The following is a 14880-nucleotide window of genomic DNA, read 5'->3' as shown; positions in this document are numbered from 1 at the left end:
TCCCAATACAAACTTGAAAGGCCAGTAGACCCTGGTGTAAAACAAAGTTAAAGGTTCAGTCCGTGGTCATCTGGCCCAAGGCAGGGTGGCATGGCAGAGGACAAATGTCTATGGCAGGGCAGGCAGGACGCAGCAAGCAGCAGCAGCAGTGAGTGGCAGTGGATGAAGTGAGCCCTTCTGTCCCATCCAGGCTACAAGCCTCTGGGTGGTGCATCCACACCCAGGGTAAATTAGTAAATCCGTTCATCCACATCCAGAACTACGCCAGTTCCAGTCAGTTGACTAATTTAGTGCCACACACCCTTAATCCAGTATTCCACACCCTAGATCCAGCCAGCTCCAAAAAGCCCCACCTATGCCTGCATGAGGCTTTGCAGGGGACATCTGAATACAAACCACAACAAGCAGAACTATAATGGATTTACTGCTGAATTCTGCAAGACCTTTACGGAGGTTATATACTGATAATCCTCAAACTTTTCATGAAATTGGAAGGGATACTTCCAGACTCATTTCTGGAAGCCAGCATCACTCTGATCCCCAAACCAGACAAAGAGCCAGCTAAAACACAACAAAACACTACAGACCAATCTGCTTAGTGAAGATAGGTACAAAACTTCTCAGTAAGATATTAGCAAACAATGCAGCAAATCATCAAAAGGATCATACATAGTGATGAAGTAGGTTTCATCCTAGAATGGTTCAACATACACAAATAAATATGATACTCTGCATAAACAGAAGCAAAGAAACCATGTTATCCTATCAATAGATGCAAAAAAAAAAGCACTTTTGAGAAAATTGAACACCCATTCATGATTAAAAACCCTGAAGAAAATACGAAGGACCTTATCTCAATCCACTAAAAGCTATTTATGTCATAGTAAATTGGGGAACCTGAAAGATTTCCATGTGAAATCAGGAACAGGAAAAAGATGCTCCCTCTTACCGGAAACCCCTGAAACATTACTGGAAACCTCTACAGTAGGCTCAGTCTCCTGCTCAGTACACGATGCAAGCCTGAGGAGAATAACCTAAAAGCCAGAACTAAGAGAGACAGAAAATAGGGAGCCAGGACACATGCTTTGGGCATAAGCAATATTGTGGTCTCCCACACACTCTCACTACTCCTTTTTAACACAGTACTCAAAACAGTAGCCACAGCAATCAGGCAAGAGACAGATATAAAAGGGATACATATAGGAAAGGAAGAAAGTCAAATTATCATTGTTTGCAGATGATATAATCCTCTACATAGAAGACGCCCAAAAGACTCCACCAGAAGAATTTATAACCAAATTCAGTAGCCTAGGAGGATACAAAATCAACACACAAAAATCAGCAGTGTTCCTGTGTACCAGTAATGCACGCACTGAGAAAGAAATTTGGAAAACAGTACCATTCACAATAACATTGAGAAAAACTAAATACTTAGGAATTAACCCAACCAAGGAAATGAAATATTTTTGCAATGAATACTACAGCCCTCTGAAAAAAGTGATTGGAGAGGTTATCAGAAAATGGAAAGATGTCCCCTCTTCCTGGATAGACAGAAACAATATCGTGAAATGGCCATACTTTCCAAAGGGATACATGGAATTATTGCAGTACCAATCAATATACCTACAACATTCCTCACAAAACTAGAGAAAACAATCCTGAAATTCATATGGAACCACAAGATATCCAGAGTCGCAAAAGCAGTCCTGAGTAACAAAAGCATGGGAGAAGGTATCAGACTTCAAGTTATACTACAAATCAGCATGGTCCTGGCACATAAACAGACATATGGATCAATGGAACAGAATAGATGATGCAGAAACAACCCAAACACATTCATCTATTTGATCTTTGACAAAGGTTGGGGGGAAGATAACCTCTTTAACAAATGGTACTGGGAAAAGTAGCTGTCCACATGCAGACTGAAGCTAGACCCATACCTCACACCATGTACTAAATTAAAGCCAAATGGATCACAGATCTAAATATTAAAATCGAAACACTTAACCTACTGGCAGATAAAAGAGTTGAAGCTCTTGAAGTCATAGTTATAGTCAAGGACTTTCTGATATGTCTCCCATCCTAGACACTTGTCATTTTTTTGCTTTGGAAACATTCAGAAATCGCAAATAATTGTTGTCAACCACAGTTATCTGTTGTGCTATACAATATTAGAAGAAGGAAATAGGCATTTAGTTAAAATAAAGATGCATGAGTTCATGTTGATATTTCTTTGAATTTAATATCACAGGATTTTTAACATCCTGACAGTTATTTTAACAATAATATATAATTACTTAGCTTTATCTTATATATGTAGATACATATGTATATATGATAGTCTCCGACTGATGATGTCACTATTAATGAGGCTATTAAACGACAGATTAAGAGTTTTTGGTCTAAAAATATATTCCAGCAAGGTCCTATATTCACAAGAAGGTTCTAAAGTCATTTGGAGAGGGGTCCCTAGCCCCCAGGCTGCAGACCAGTATGGGTCCTCGGCGGGTTCAGGACATAGCAGAAGGCTGCATCTTGGGTACAGTGGCATCCACTGCCTACACTACCTCCTGAGCCCCACCTCAGTGGGGTCATGAGGCACTGGATTCTCAGGCATGCCAGACCCCATGGGAACCACACGCCCCTGTGAGTCCTCCTGAAACCACCCTCCCCAACCCACCTGGCCCACTGGAAAATTGTCTTCTACTGCAAAATCAGTCTCTGGTGCCGACAGGTTGGGGACCGGTGACTCTGAATGTTTTTCCTTCCTGTTATCTCATCAGTTGGGCATCTAGTTTTAACTTAATTACAGTAAGTTGATTTTTGTCTTCAGTTTTCATTTTAGTTTTTGAATGTTTAAAAAATGAGTTTTCTAAGTTGCATCTGTATAACAAGGTTCATTCAGGGAAGCCTGACTTCCCTTCCTGTCTCTAGTCCATCCCCGTGGCAACAATTTTCATTAGTTCTCAGTTCATTTTCATAGTGTTTCTTTTTGCAAATGCAAGCAAACATGCATATGGGCTGTGGGGAAGGTTTATTAAAGTGGGGTTTCCCCTCCTGTCTGTTTTCTGGAGTTGTTCCTCCAGAATGATTTTTCTTTGCATCTAGTCCTCCTTCTCCCCAGTCAGTGTCTGTCATTGGTAAGAGGTTGAGATCTTTCCCATTAGTAATCTTCAATGGGGAATTTTTCTACATCCGCAGTTTGCTCACTGATAGTGTAGGTGGATTTGCCCTGTTTCACCTCCGTCGCATGGAGATAGAGCCTGAGCTGGCAGCCGGGTGAGGGCGTGATGGGATCCTCACCTCTGCTCACTGCTCCCGTGGCAAGAGGGAGGTGAAGAGGGGTGGGGACACAGCTGGTGCTGGTGGAGTGGGAGCTCTGCAGACCTCAGTTAAAGTACATCTCCGAAGGTTTCACTGAGCTTTAGGGTGTTAGGGGAGGGCTCCTGAGCTGCTGGACCTCGTTATTTCCCAGAATGAGCAGATTTGGGAAGCGAGGTTGGAGAGAGGAGGTGACCTGACCATGGGTGCTTGTGGAGCCCGCCGCCCGCCGGTCACTTCTGCTGTGCTCTGTGCACACGACTGTTATCCCTCCTGCGTGGGCTCTGAAACCATTCACCTACTAGTTTTTATTTAATTTGCACTTTGAGGAATGGGGTTGTAGTCGCCTCCTTCTAGTGCTTGTTTTTTCCCCCCAACTTTATCAATTTTGATGAGTTCTGAAGAAAGGGTGATGCAGATTCGCTGTCTACCATTCCTCCAGCTGTGTCTATAGCAACAAGCATTGGAGTCTGAATTCCAAGAATGTGATTAAGGATCGGCTTGAATCTGGATAAATTACTTGACCCGTCTGACACAATGCACGGTAATGGTGAACGTCAGTAAGTGCTGGTTCTCTTTCCACTTTGCCCTTTCTCTTAGACACATTTAAAAAATTACTGTTTTCACGACATTGATTAGTCAGTAAAGGTGCGTTTAGAACACAGTCCACATGTTCTGAAAGCTGTATCAGAAGAAGAAAGTGTTCCTCGTGTTCCTCGTTTGCTGTCTCCTAGCTCCGCTCCCCAGAAGGCGCTGCTCACACTTGCATCCCCCATGTAACCTGGAGACATTCCGTGCTTACGGGAGCATTGTGACGAGATATGTGCACACATGTGCTCACGTTTACCAAGAACACACCTCATGGGCAGGGTGAGTTCCCTGTCGGTGCGTGTTTACGCTCGTCTCTTTTTTTATGTTACAAACTGTGCTGCGGTATATTTCTTGATGTGCGTTTCTCTTTGAGTTTATCCATGACTCTGCAGTACAAAGAAACAGAAATCAAATTTCTAATCCAAAGCTTTAAGCAATTTTGTGGGGAAGAAGTCTGGGAATTGAGTAGAGGGCTGTATTCATGGCATGCTTTCTACAACTGAGCCACACCCCTATTTTTTAAAAAAATAAGTATCTCAACTCTTTTACATAACATCTGTATCAGTTTTCCCTCTGCTCAATGATATGAGTGTGCCTTGCCTTGTACTGTACCTTCAACAACTAATACTATAATCTTTGGTAATCTAACAAATGAAAAATAGTGTTTTATTGTAGCTTTAATTCTCGTTGTGCTTGTTAGATTGACTCTCTTTGTATGTTTCCAAGTCATGTATATATTCTTTTCGGTGCATTACTAGCACAAAGTTTTTGCTTATTCTCATTTTCCCATTGTTTTCCTTTTATTAATTTGTTGAAGGTTTTAGTGTTAAGAAATTAACCATTAGCCTGCTGTGTTACAATTTTTCTTTACTTTTGAATTTATCCGTTAACTCTGATTTAAGGAGAAGTTTTAAACAAATCCAGTGTCTCAAGTTTTATTATTTCAAATTTATCAAAAATTTATGTGGCTTCTGCTTTATATCATACTTAAAAAAAACATTTCCCATGCTGAGATGACAGTAACAAGAAGTACAACAAGACCAACAGTGCTACTTACCTGCCATTTATTCCTCTGGTACTTACTTTTATGGCTTCTTTGTGTTTGTTTTTACATTTACATCCTTAATCCACTATGAATTAATTTTAAGTAAAGGGTGTTATTTCACCCATAATGATCCAACTATATATTTACAGTTCTAATTGTTAAATAGCGTATTATTTTCCCTGTGATATTGTCATGGTTTCAATCTAGACTGTCCACCAAGCTCTTCATGTGTTCAGAGGCAGGGCTTTTGGAGGTGACAGGTTGGGAGGTTGTACTCGTCGGTGGATTGTCCACAAATGAGTTCAGCATCTGACTCTCCTGTTGGGAGGTGGGATATGGTGAGATAAGCATCTCCCCCTCTGGTTCCTCCCTTCCCTGTCTGCTTCTTGGCTGCCATGATGTCTGCAGTTTTCCTCTCTGCCCCTGTACCATGCCATTTCTCCCTGGGAGCCAGCCAACCATGTACTGAACTACGAGCCAAAATAACCCTCCCTCCTTTAGCTGGTGGGTGTCGGGTATTGTGTCTCAGCAGCAAGAAAGAGACTAGGTCAGACTGTGGTGCCGGAAAAGTGAGGTTGTTTCCATGACTACATCTGACCATGTGGAAATGGCTGTGAGAGGAGTTTGGAAAGGTTTGGAGATGCTGGCTAGTAAGACTAAAATACTGTGCACTGAGCTCATGGGAGATTCTGGTTGGAGCTCAGAAGACCAGAATATTGAAAGGAGTGTAGACAGTAAAGTCTAGGGACATAGATGTCATTGGCTGCCGTACTTTGGCAGAAGATGTGTCTACATTTTGCCCATATCTTCAGACTTTGCAGGAGGCTGAAATTAAGAGTGCTAGACTAATCTACTGCAGGAAATTTCAAGGTGGCTTAATGTTTGAAAAAAGCAAAAAGCCCATTTGAAAAGTCTAGAGTTTCACCAGAATGGAAGTGCCTGGAAAGTTGGGACCCTGGAGAGGATGCTTGCTGAGAAGATTGGAATAAAAAGACAAGTACTTTGTGTCAGGACAATGGAAAGATGCCTTATGGGCATCTGAGGAATCAACAAGCCCACTCTTCCCAGGTTGAAGTGTATAAAAGGTATAAAAAGGTAAAAGTAAACTTTGAAAGACTTTGCAGTTTTTTAATTGAGTTTATTGGTACATTTTAGGTATACAGTGCAGTTACATGGACTTTGCATTTTGAAGACAGCCCCAGGGCTCTGTGCAGGCGGGCCATACAGGGAATTGGTTCCCTGGGATCTGTTTCCCAATACTCAGTCGTCTGGGCGCTGAGCGCTGTCATCAAGGGGCTCCGGGCTGCTGACCAAACTGTGGGCCGATGGCAACATCCACGTAGTTCGCGGAATGCAGGAGTCCTGAGATTTTGGAGGCTTCACCCCGACTTCGGAAAAAGGGCTGAGAGGCTGGTCAGGGTGCCCCTCAGAAGGCAGCATGTACAGATGTGAGAGTGAAGACAAAAGAACGATGGAGACCCCAGGAAGTCGGACATATGGAATGTGCAAGGTCTGACGCAGAAAGCTACAGGCGGTGGACAGAACCACCCCGAGACCGAGGCCATGGGGGCTGCAACTGGCACTGCCATGGGGGGGCTCAGACGCTTTGGGCTCACCCTGCACCCCATCATGCCTTGAATGCTTAACGTGGAACTATAGGATTTCTTGTTTGCCCTGCTGGGTTTGAGTCTGCTTTTGCTCCCATTCCCTTTTATCTCCCTGTTCTTCCTTTTTGCACCATTTATTTCAGGAGTAACTTTTTTACTTAAAAAGGGTTATGTTTATGGGTACACATTTGCGGTACACAGTGATTACCTGGTGTGTATACGCAGCACACCTCAGTCGCCCTTCGCTCTGCTTCTGGTTGTCTGCTGCTTTCTTAGCTCATCTTGCTGCAATTCTTCTTGGATCCCTTTGGACCCTCCAGTGTACACATCCCTACTTCTTCTCCATTAGCTTTATTTTTCTTTTCTTCTCCTTAACAGAATAGAATTTATTATCCATCCTTTCAGTCACTTGCCACTAATTTATCTTGCTCCTTTCTCCTGGTTGGTGCCTGTTTAAAGCCTCCAGTCTGGGACCAAATCCTGGAGTCTGTTTTCTCAGTGACTGGGCTCTGGGGACATTAAAGAAATGCTACAGTTAAGCAGATTAGAGCCACAATACATTCATGGTCACCAAGCTCGGTGACTCTTCCTCTCACACAGATCATTCCAAGCCTTCCCTGTTCTCTTCAGACCTCTGTGGCCTGTCCTCGGGCTAGCAGGTGGCCTCACCTCTGCCACACCGGGAAAGTAAGAACCACCAGATTGGAACTCACTCCACTTCCCATAGCAAATGTAGCCATCCTTCTATATGCGGAATTGATTTCTCCTCCTCCCTGCTGGTCACAGCAGGAAAGAGGTCTTTCTTTCGGCTTCAGGGCAGTTTCTCCATCAGGGCTCTCTCATTTTAAAAGAGCAGACAGGGACCTCCCTCCCTTTCACCTCTCTCTCTTACCAGGCTGCTATTCTGCCGCCTCTTCTTCAGAGCCAGCCAATTCCAGGGTCCCCCCATCCACTGCATCTTGACTTTTACCCTTACATTTAAAAAGTAACTCCCAGAAACAACAGGTAGAGCTTCTAGTTCACAAGATAAGAAAATGGGAACAAAAAATAGGGGAAAGAATGAAAGGAGAAAAAAACACTTAAAGTAAAACACAAATAAAAATGCAGAAAAAAAGGCCAAATATAACAGTAATTACAGTGCAGGTAACAGGTTAAACTCAATTTTTAAAAAGGACTCAGATACCTGCCTTCTCATGTGTGTCCACAGGAGACCCAGGTATGTGCTCTTTCTCACCACAGAGACCTACACCGAAGTGTGGAGAAAGGTGGGAAATAAATTCTAGAAAAGATATATCAGGCAAATCAAAATTAAGAACAGCAGTATTAAGCCAGAATTTACAGCAATAAGCATGACGATCTGGACAGAAGGGGACAGCTCACGCTGATAAACGTGCTGCCTGCCCAGATACCAGTGGTGTCGCTGCAGCCACCCATGGCCTTTGCTTCACCACCAGTGCGCAGATCTGAACCTGTAACAGCAAGGAAGCGATAGAGAGCCCCATGCATCTCGTGACTGCTGTCTCCTTCTCCACCGGGACACCAGAGCCACCTGCAGGTCTGGCCTCCAGGGCTCAGCCTGTGGTTGTACTCACAGCTACGCCTCACTCTAGTGACAGGGACACTCAGCAAAGGGAAGGGATGGAGGCAAGCAGGAGTGGGCGCCCACGGGTCCTCCTGGTGCACCTTACAGGGTGCGCCATGTCCCTGCAGCTGCCAGCCCCGAGGCCTGGCGGCAGGGAGCTCCTAGAGACTGTGCCAGCACGGCCAGTCTTCCCCACAGCTGGAGGAAGGGTAGGTGTTCTCCGTAAACCACGTCACCCTTCCACAGTTCAGGTGCAGTGAGCCACTTAGAAGTTGTATTAGCACAGCGAAACATTTACCAGTTAAGTTTCTGTGCATCGACAAAACTTTCAAGTAGGTTTCAAGGATAGAACTGTTCTTAACCAGTCTATTACAGATGGACGTGGAGGCCAGTTGCAAAATTTTTAAAAAATAGGTACTTGTTTATAGTACATGATTACATTAATCTAGGGAGCTGGTACATGTGCATGACACACCTTAATTATTTTTCAAATCTTCTCCCCTCATCCCTCTCCCTGCATCTCTTGGATCCCTTGTACATTTGGTACATGTTTGTAGTGCATGACTATCATGTTCCTTATAGGGATGTGGCACATCTATCTCACGGTTCCCTCCTGTAAAACAAATAGTCTCATCGCCCTCTCCTCTCTCCCTCTCCTTCCATCTTTTGGTTCTCTTCCCATATGCTAAAATTCCACCTCACTCTTTCATGTTGTCTATCCTTAGTTTTCATTTTACTTATATTTTTCATTTCTCATAAAAGAGAAACAGTGTGTCTGATTTATTTCACGAAACATTTTGGTCTCAAGGTGCATCCGTCTTCCTACAGGTGATTCAAGTTTGTCTTTCTCGTGGCAGAGTATTACTCCATTGTATACAGATATCACATTTTCTTTATCCATTAATGATGGGCAAAATAGGCTACTTCCAAGATTGAGCTACTTTACATTGTGCTGCCATAAATATGGATAGGCACATATCACTGTAATGTGATGTCTCTAATTCGTATAGGACGATATCTAGAAGGGAGATAGCTGAGTTGAGTAGAATTTCTAGTTGTAGCTTTTTGAGGAATCTCCATACTGATTTCCATAGTGGTTTTACCACTTTACACTCACACCAACAATGGAGAAGGGTTCCTCTTCCACTCCCTGCAGCATGGCCAGCATTTGTTATTACTTGACTTCTTGAAGATGGCCATTCTTCCTGGATTGAGATGAAATCTCAATGTTGTTTGAATTTGCATTTCTCAAATGGACAGTGATGTTGAACATTTTCAGGTATTTATTGACTGTACTTTTTCATCTGCAGAATATCAATTAATTTCAGATGCCCATTTTTAAATTGTCTTTAAATTTGGAGGATGTATTTTTTTTTTAGTTCTTTATATATTCTAAATATTAGTCCTTTGTCTGAAGGGTAGCTAGTCAAAACTTTTTCCTGTTCTGTAGGTTGTATCTTCCCTCTATTGGTTTCCTTTGCCGTGCAGAAGCTTTTTAACTTGATGTGATCCCACTTGTGGATTTTGGGTATTATTTCTTGTGCAACTGGGATTCTGTTCAGAAAGTCTTTGTCTACGTCTGTGACTTAAAAAGTTTTCCCTTTTATTCTTCCTGTGTATTATGTGTTTCTCTTTTAAAATTTAGATTTTTGCTCCATTTTTAGTTTTGTATATGGTGACAAATAGGGTCTATGTTAATTCTCCACCATGTGGATAGCCAGTTCCTAGTGTCATTTGTTAAAAAGGCTATCTTTTCTCCAGTGGAAGTATTTGGATGCCTTGTCAAAGATAAAGAAGTAGCAGAATGTGCTTAGAGTTCATTCTGAATCCTTTGTTCTATTCCATTGATCCACATGTCTATTTTATGTTTTTCCCAATACTGTGCTGTTTTTATCATTGTAGCTTTGTAATATAATTTAAGTCTAGGATTGTGGTTTTTCCTGCCATTCCCTTGTTGCCCTGAATTGCTTTCACTATTCTAGATCTCTTTTGGTTCCATATGAATTTTAGAATAGTTTTCTCTAGTCCGGTGAAGAATGCTATTAGTAATTTGATGGGATTGCATTAAACCTGCATAATAGTTTTTGAAGTATGGCCATTTTGACTATATTAGTTCTCCTATCAAGGAATAACAGGTATCTTTCTATTTTCTGATATCCTCTTCAATTTCCAATTTCAGAGTATTGCAGTATTTGTTGTAGAGGTCTTTCACTTTCTTGGTTAATTCCTAAATATTTATTTTTTCTTGATGCTATTGTGAAAGATGATGCTTCCCTATTTCTTTCTTGATGATTTTATTATTGGTATACAGGAACATTATTGATTTTTTGTATTGATTTTGTATCTTGCTATGCTACTGAATTCAGTTATTAATTCTAGGAGTCTTTTGGTAGAGTTTTTCAGGACTTCTATATAGAGAATCATGTCATCTGCAAATAATAATAATTTAACCTCTTCCTGTCCATATTTCTTGTATTTCTTTTTCTTGCCTGACTCATCTAATATTTCAAAAACTATATTGAACAGTAGTGGTGACAATTGACATCCATCTTTTTTCTTAATTTTAGAAGGAAAGCTTTCTCCCCATTTAGTATGATGTTAATCTTTGGTTCATCATAGATGGCTTTTCACCAGATTGACATAAAGTCCTTCTATGCCTATTTTCTCTAGTTTTTTTTTTTAAATCATGAATGGATGTTGGAGTTTGTCAAATGATTTTTCTGTGTTTATTGAGATGATCATGTTATTTTGGTCTTTGCTTCTGTTTACATGGTATATTATATTTATTGATTATGTATTTTGACCATCCCTGGGATGAATCTTACTTGATCGTGATGTATGATCATTTTGATGATTTGTTGCATTCTGTCTTCTAGAATCTTATTGAGGATTTTTGCATCCTTGTCCATTAGGGGGATTGGGCTGTAGTTCTCTTTTTCAATTGGGTCTTCTGGTTGTGGAAGCAGGGTAAGGCTTACTTCCAGGAATGACTCTGGGAGTACTGCTTAACTTTTGACTTCATTGAAGAGTTGGATGAGTATTGATGTCCTCTTCTCTAAAGTTCTTACAGAATTTGTCAGTAAATCTATTGGGACCTGGCTTTTCTTAGTTGGTAGAATTGTTTCTTCTATTCCATTGACTGATATTGTATTATTCAGGATTTTTATACCTTCTTGGTTCAGACTTTCTAGTTCATATGTATCTAGAAATGTATTCATTTCTGTTGAATTCTTCATTTTATTAAAGTATAATCTCTCAAAAAGTAGTTATCAATGATCTTCTGAATTTTGTGGAATATATTGTGGCTTCACCTTTTTTTTATTAACAATTGCATAGATTTGAATCTTTCCTTTTTTGGGTAAAATTGGCTTGCATTTTGCCAAATTTGTGTATTCTTTCAAACAAGAAATTCCTTGATTTATTAGTTCTCTCTGTGTTGCTTTTTTAGTCTCAATTTCATTAATTTCTTCTCTGATCATTGTAATTTCCTTCCTTGTACTAGATTTGGATTTGGATTCATCTTGTTTTTCAGGACCTTGAGGCACATCACTAAGTTGCTTATTTGAGCTCACTCTGTTTTTCTGACATGGGCACTCAACACTATAAACTTGCCTCTTAGGAATGTTTTCATTGTGTATGATAGGTTTCAGTATGATGTACTGGCATTATCATTTAATTCTAGGAACTGTCTGATTTCTTCTGTGGTCCATTAATTATTCAAAAGAGCATTATTTAATTTCCATGTATTTGATAGATTTTGGTTTTCTTTTGCCATTGATTTCTACTTTTATTTCACTGTAATGTGATTAAAATGCATGAGGTAATTTTAATTCTTTTGTATTTACATATGAGCTAGCATGTGATCTGTTTTGGAGAAAGTTTCATGTGCTGCTAAGAAGAATGTGTGTTCTTTTGAGTGAAACACTCTTTAGAAATGTATTAAGTTCATTTTTTTGGAGATTTGGTTCAGCTCTGTTATTTCTTGTTGAATTTTTGTGTAGTTGATCTGTCAGTAGGGTATTGAGGTCCCCTACTGTAATTGTGTTGATCTTTATGTGATTTTTTTATGTCCATTAGAGTTTGTTTTAGGAAGTTGTGTGTGCTAGTTTTTGGTGCATATATGTTTATATTTGTTATATCTTCCTGTTGAATTGTTTCTTTAACTGATATGTAGCGATGTTCTTTGTTTCTTCTGATCAGTCTTGGCTTGAAATTCATTTTCTCTAAAATTAGGATAGCTACTCCTGTTTTTTCTGGGTTCCTGTTACACAGAATATTGTTTTCCATTGTTTGATGTTTCAAGTGTGACTTTTTTAATTGAACACGTTTTTTGTACAGTATATTGCATACTGTTGACTTTCATTTCTTGATTTGTTCTGACAGCCTATGTCTTTTGATTTGAGAATTGAAACCATTCACATTGTGAGTTACTGCTAAGACATATTGGCTGTGTCCTGTCATTGTAGTATTTTCTTGTTGCAGATTTCCTTATTTTTCTCCTTCTGCTTAGCTGCTCATCCTGCCTGGTGTGTTCATTATATTTGACTTACTGATATTGTTAGTTTAGCTTCAGTGTTTCTTTCTAGGATGTCTTGGGGAGTATATTAGAGTGCAGGTTTAATGATCTTGAAGTGCTCCTTACCTTGAGGTACTCATTTCTCCATCAACTTCGAAGGAATGGATATAAAGTTGGGAAGTTGTTATTTTTTAGGGTGTGAAATGTTCACCACCCTCCCCCCACCCAAGCATTTAAAGTTTGTGTTGAGAAGATTGCTGTGAATCTAAAGAGTTTACCTTTACATGTGTTTCATTTCTTTTTACTAACAGCTTTTAAGATTTTTGTCCTGTGATGGACTTCTGGTATTTTGACTACCAGGTGGCATGGAGAAGTTCTCTTTTGGTTGTGGCTATTTGGGATTCTATATACCTCATATATCTATATGTTTATTTCTCTCCCTATGAGGAATTTTCAGCTATTATTTTTGTAAATACATTTTTATGCCATTCATGCTGGCTTCTGATTTTTCACTTATTTTAGTTGCCCCTAGAGTAGTCTTTTTTATGTCATCTAACAGCTCATGGATCTATTTTTCATGTTCTCTTGTTGCTTTTAAAGAGTCTTTGAGTAGCTGATCTTTGAAACCATCCCTGTCTTCTAATTCTGAAATTCTGTCCTCACATTGGTTACTTCTGCTGCCTATGCTTTCAGTATAATTTTTAATCTCCTGGATTTCTTGTTGAAACCTTTTCATGGACTCTCCTTCTTTGCTAGTCTGGCCATTCATATTTTGTAACATTTTGCTTAGCTCAGCTAGCTTTTTGTTAGTGTTCCTCTGAAAGCTCCTTCATTCTTTTATTATTTCCGTGATCTGTTCAGTTATATGCTCTGTTATACTGCCAAGCACCTCTTTGGCTTATTTTCTAACCTCTTCTGTTATCTTTTTGCATAATTCGGGTGTATGGCTTTTGCTGTTACCTCCTCCTGCCACTGATGCCTCCTGGATTGGCTGGATTGGCTTTGAGGGAGTTGGGAGTTATTTTATTGTCTCATCGTCTCATGTGTTTGTTGTTTGTTTTGTGCTGAAGTTTGTGGGCACTGGCAAGACTTTGTTGCTGATATAGAGATCTTTTCAGTTAGTTTGCTTGCCAGTGATGTACCTTAGGCATAGCTGACTAGTTTTTGCCCCTGCCCCAAGATCTGACACCTTCTTTCATTTGGGAGAGGGGGATGCAATGCAATGCAATTGTGTAGTCAATGAGTTCTCTGGGAATGCCCCCCAGTATTGTTAGTGTCACAAAGTAACCTAGGCCTTGCACAGAAAATGCATTAATAGCAATAATTATATGATTTTGGCACTATTGAGCAAATCGGTATCATCATTCCAGACAAATTGGATATTCATATAACGTAAGAACCAATTATGTACCACATTTAAACACAGAGATGAAATCCACAATTATTGTATAAACACTAAGATGGCCAAGGTATTAACTTACAGCTAATATGTCCTATATGCAACAGCTATATTTCTATCAATGTAGAAAATAATTTAAAAGTAATTTTACGAGATGACTGACTAGCTAAACATCAATAAAGCTCTATGGTTATACTACTAAAGATATAGGGGTAGCACTGGGGAGGCTGAGGCAGGAGGATTACTATGAGTTCAAGGCCAGCCTAAGGTACATTCTAAGACCCTGTCTCAGCCCTCACCCCAGAAAAAACAAGATATAGGGGTTGGGAATAGGAGAATGAAAGAAGAAAATGTGAAAATTTATACTATAGGATATGAGAAAGAGGACACAGAAATGGGTCAAAGGATTGATTCTATTGGGAAATGGAAGGAAGTTTATAAGTAAAGGTAACGGAAAATGTTGAGAGATAGGACACAGAGCGAAAAAGGAGGAGAAAAAAATTATTTGAAGAATAAAGATAAAAAATTAAAGAGCAAAAATGAAAAGGGAGAATAGGGGGAAAAAAGGAAGAAAAAATGTAAACAGGAAGAAAAGAGAGGGGAAAATGGGAAAAGGATCAAAGAAAGTTCCCCAACCGCCAAGAAATCAGTGAATGGGGAAAGGAACTAAAAGGTTGAAGAAAATTTCGGTGACGCCTGTGAATTCCGGGTGGACCCTGGGTCGCGCCCTCTGCTCTCTCAGGTCGCCCCTGGGTCCGTAGGCCCCGCTCTCCCGGTCGGGCCGGGACGTGTCCCCGCTCACGGCCGCCATGCAGGCGC

General features: G+C 40.3%; 1 protein-coding gene across 6 annotated transcripts in view; it reads left to right on the top strand.

The window, feature by feature from the left end:
• Window positions 1-14880, top strand: part of Mark1 (microtubule affinity regulating kinase 1) — a 104674-nt gene that overhangs the window by 32889 nt on the left and 56905 nt on the right. The gene's annotated exons all lie outside the window — the stretch shown is intronic.

The sequence above is a fragment of the Fukomys damarensis genome, unplaced genomic scaffold (genome assembly GCF_012274545.1).
Source record: "Fukomys damarensis isolate Sample0158 unplaced genomic scaffold, DMR_v1.0_HiC HiC_scaffold_11, whole genome shotgun sequence".
Lineage (NCBI taxonomy): Eukaryota > Metazoa > Chordata > Mammalia > Rodentia > Bathyergidae > Fukomys > Fukomys damarensis.
The sequence above is the reverse complement of the archived record's forward strand: the minus strand, read 5'-3'. Positions and strand labels throughout refer to the sequence as shown.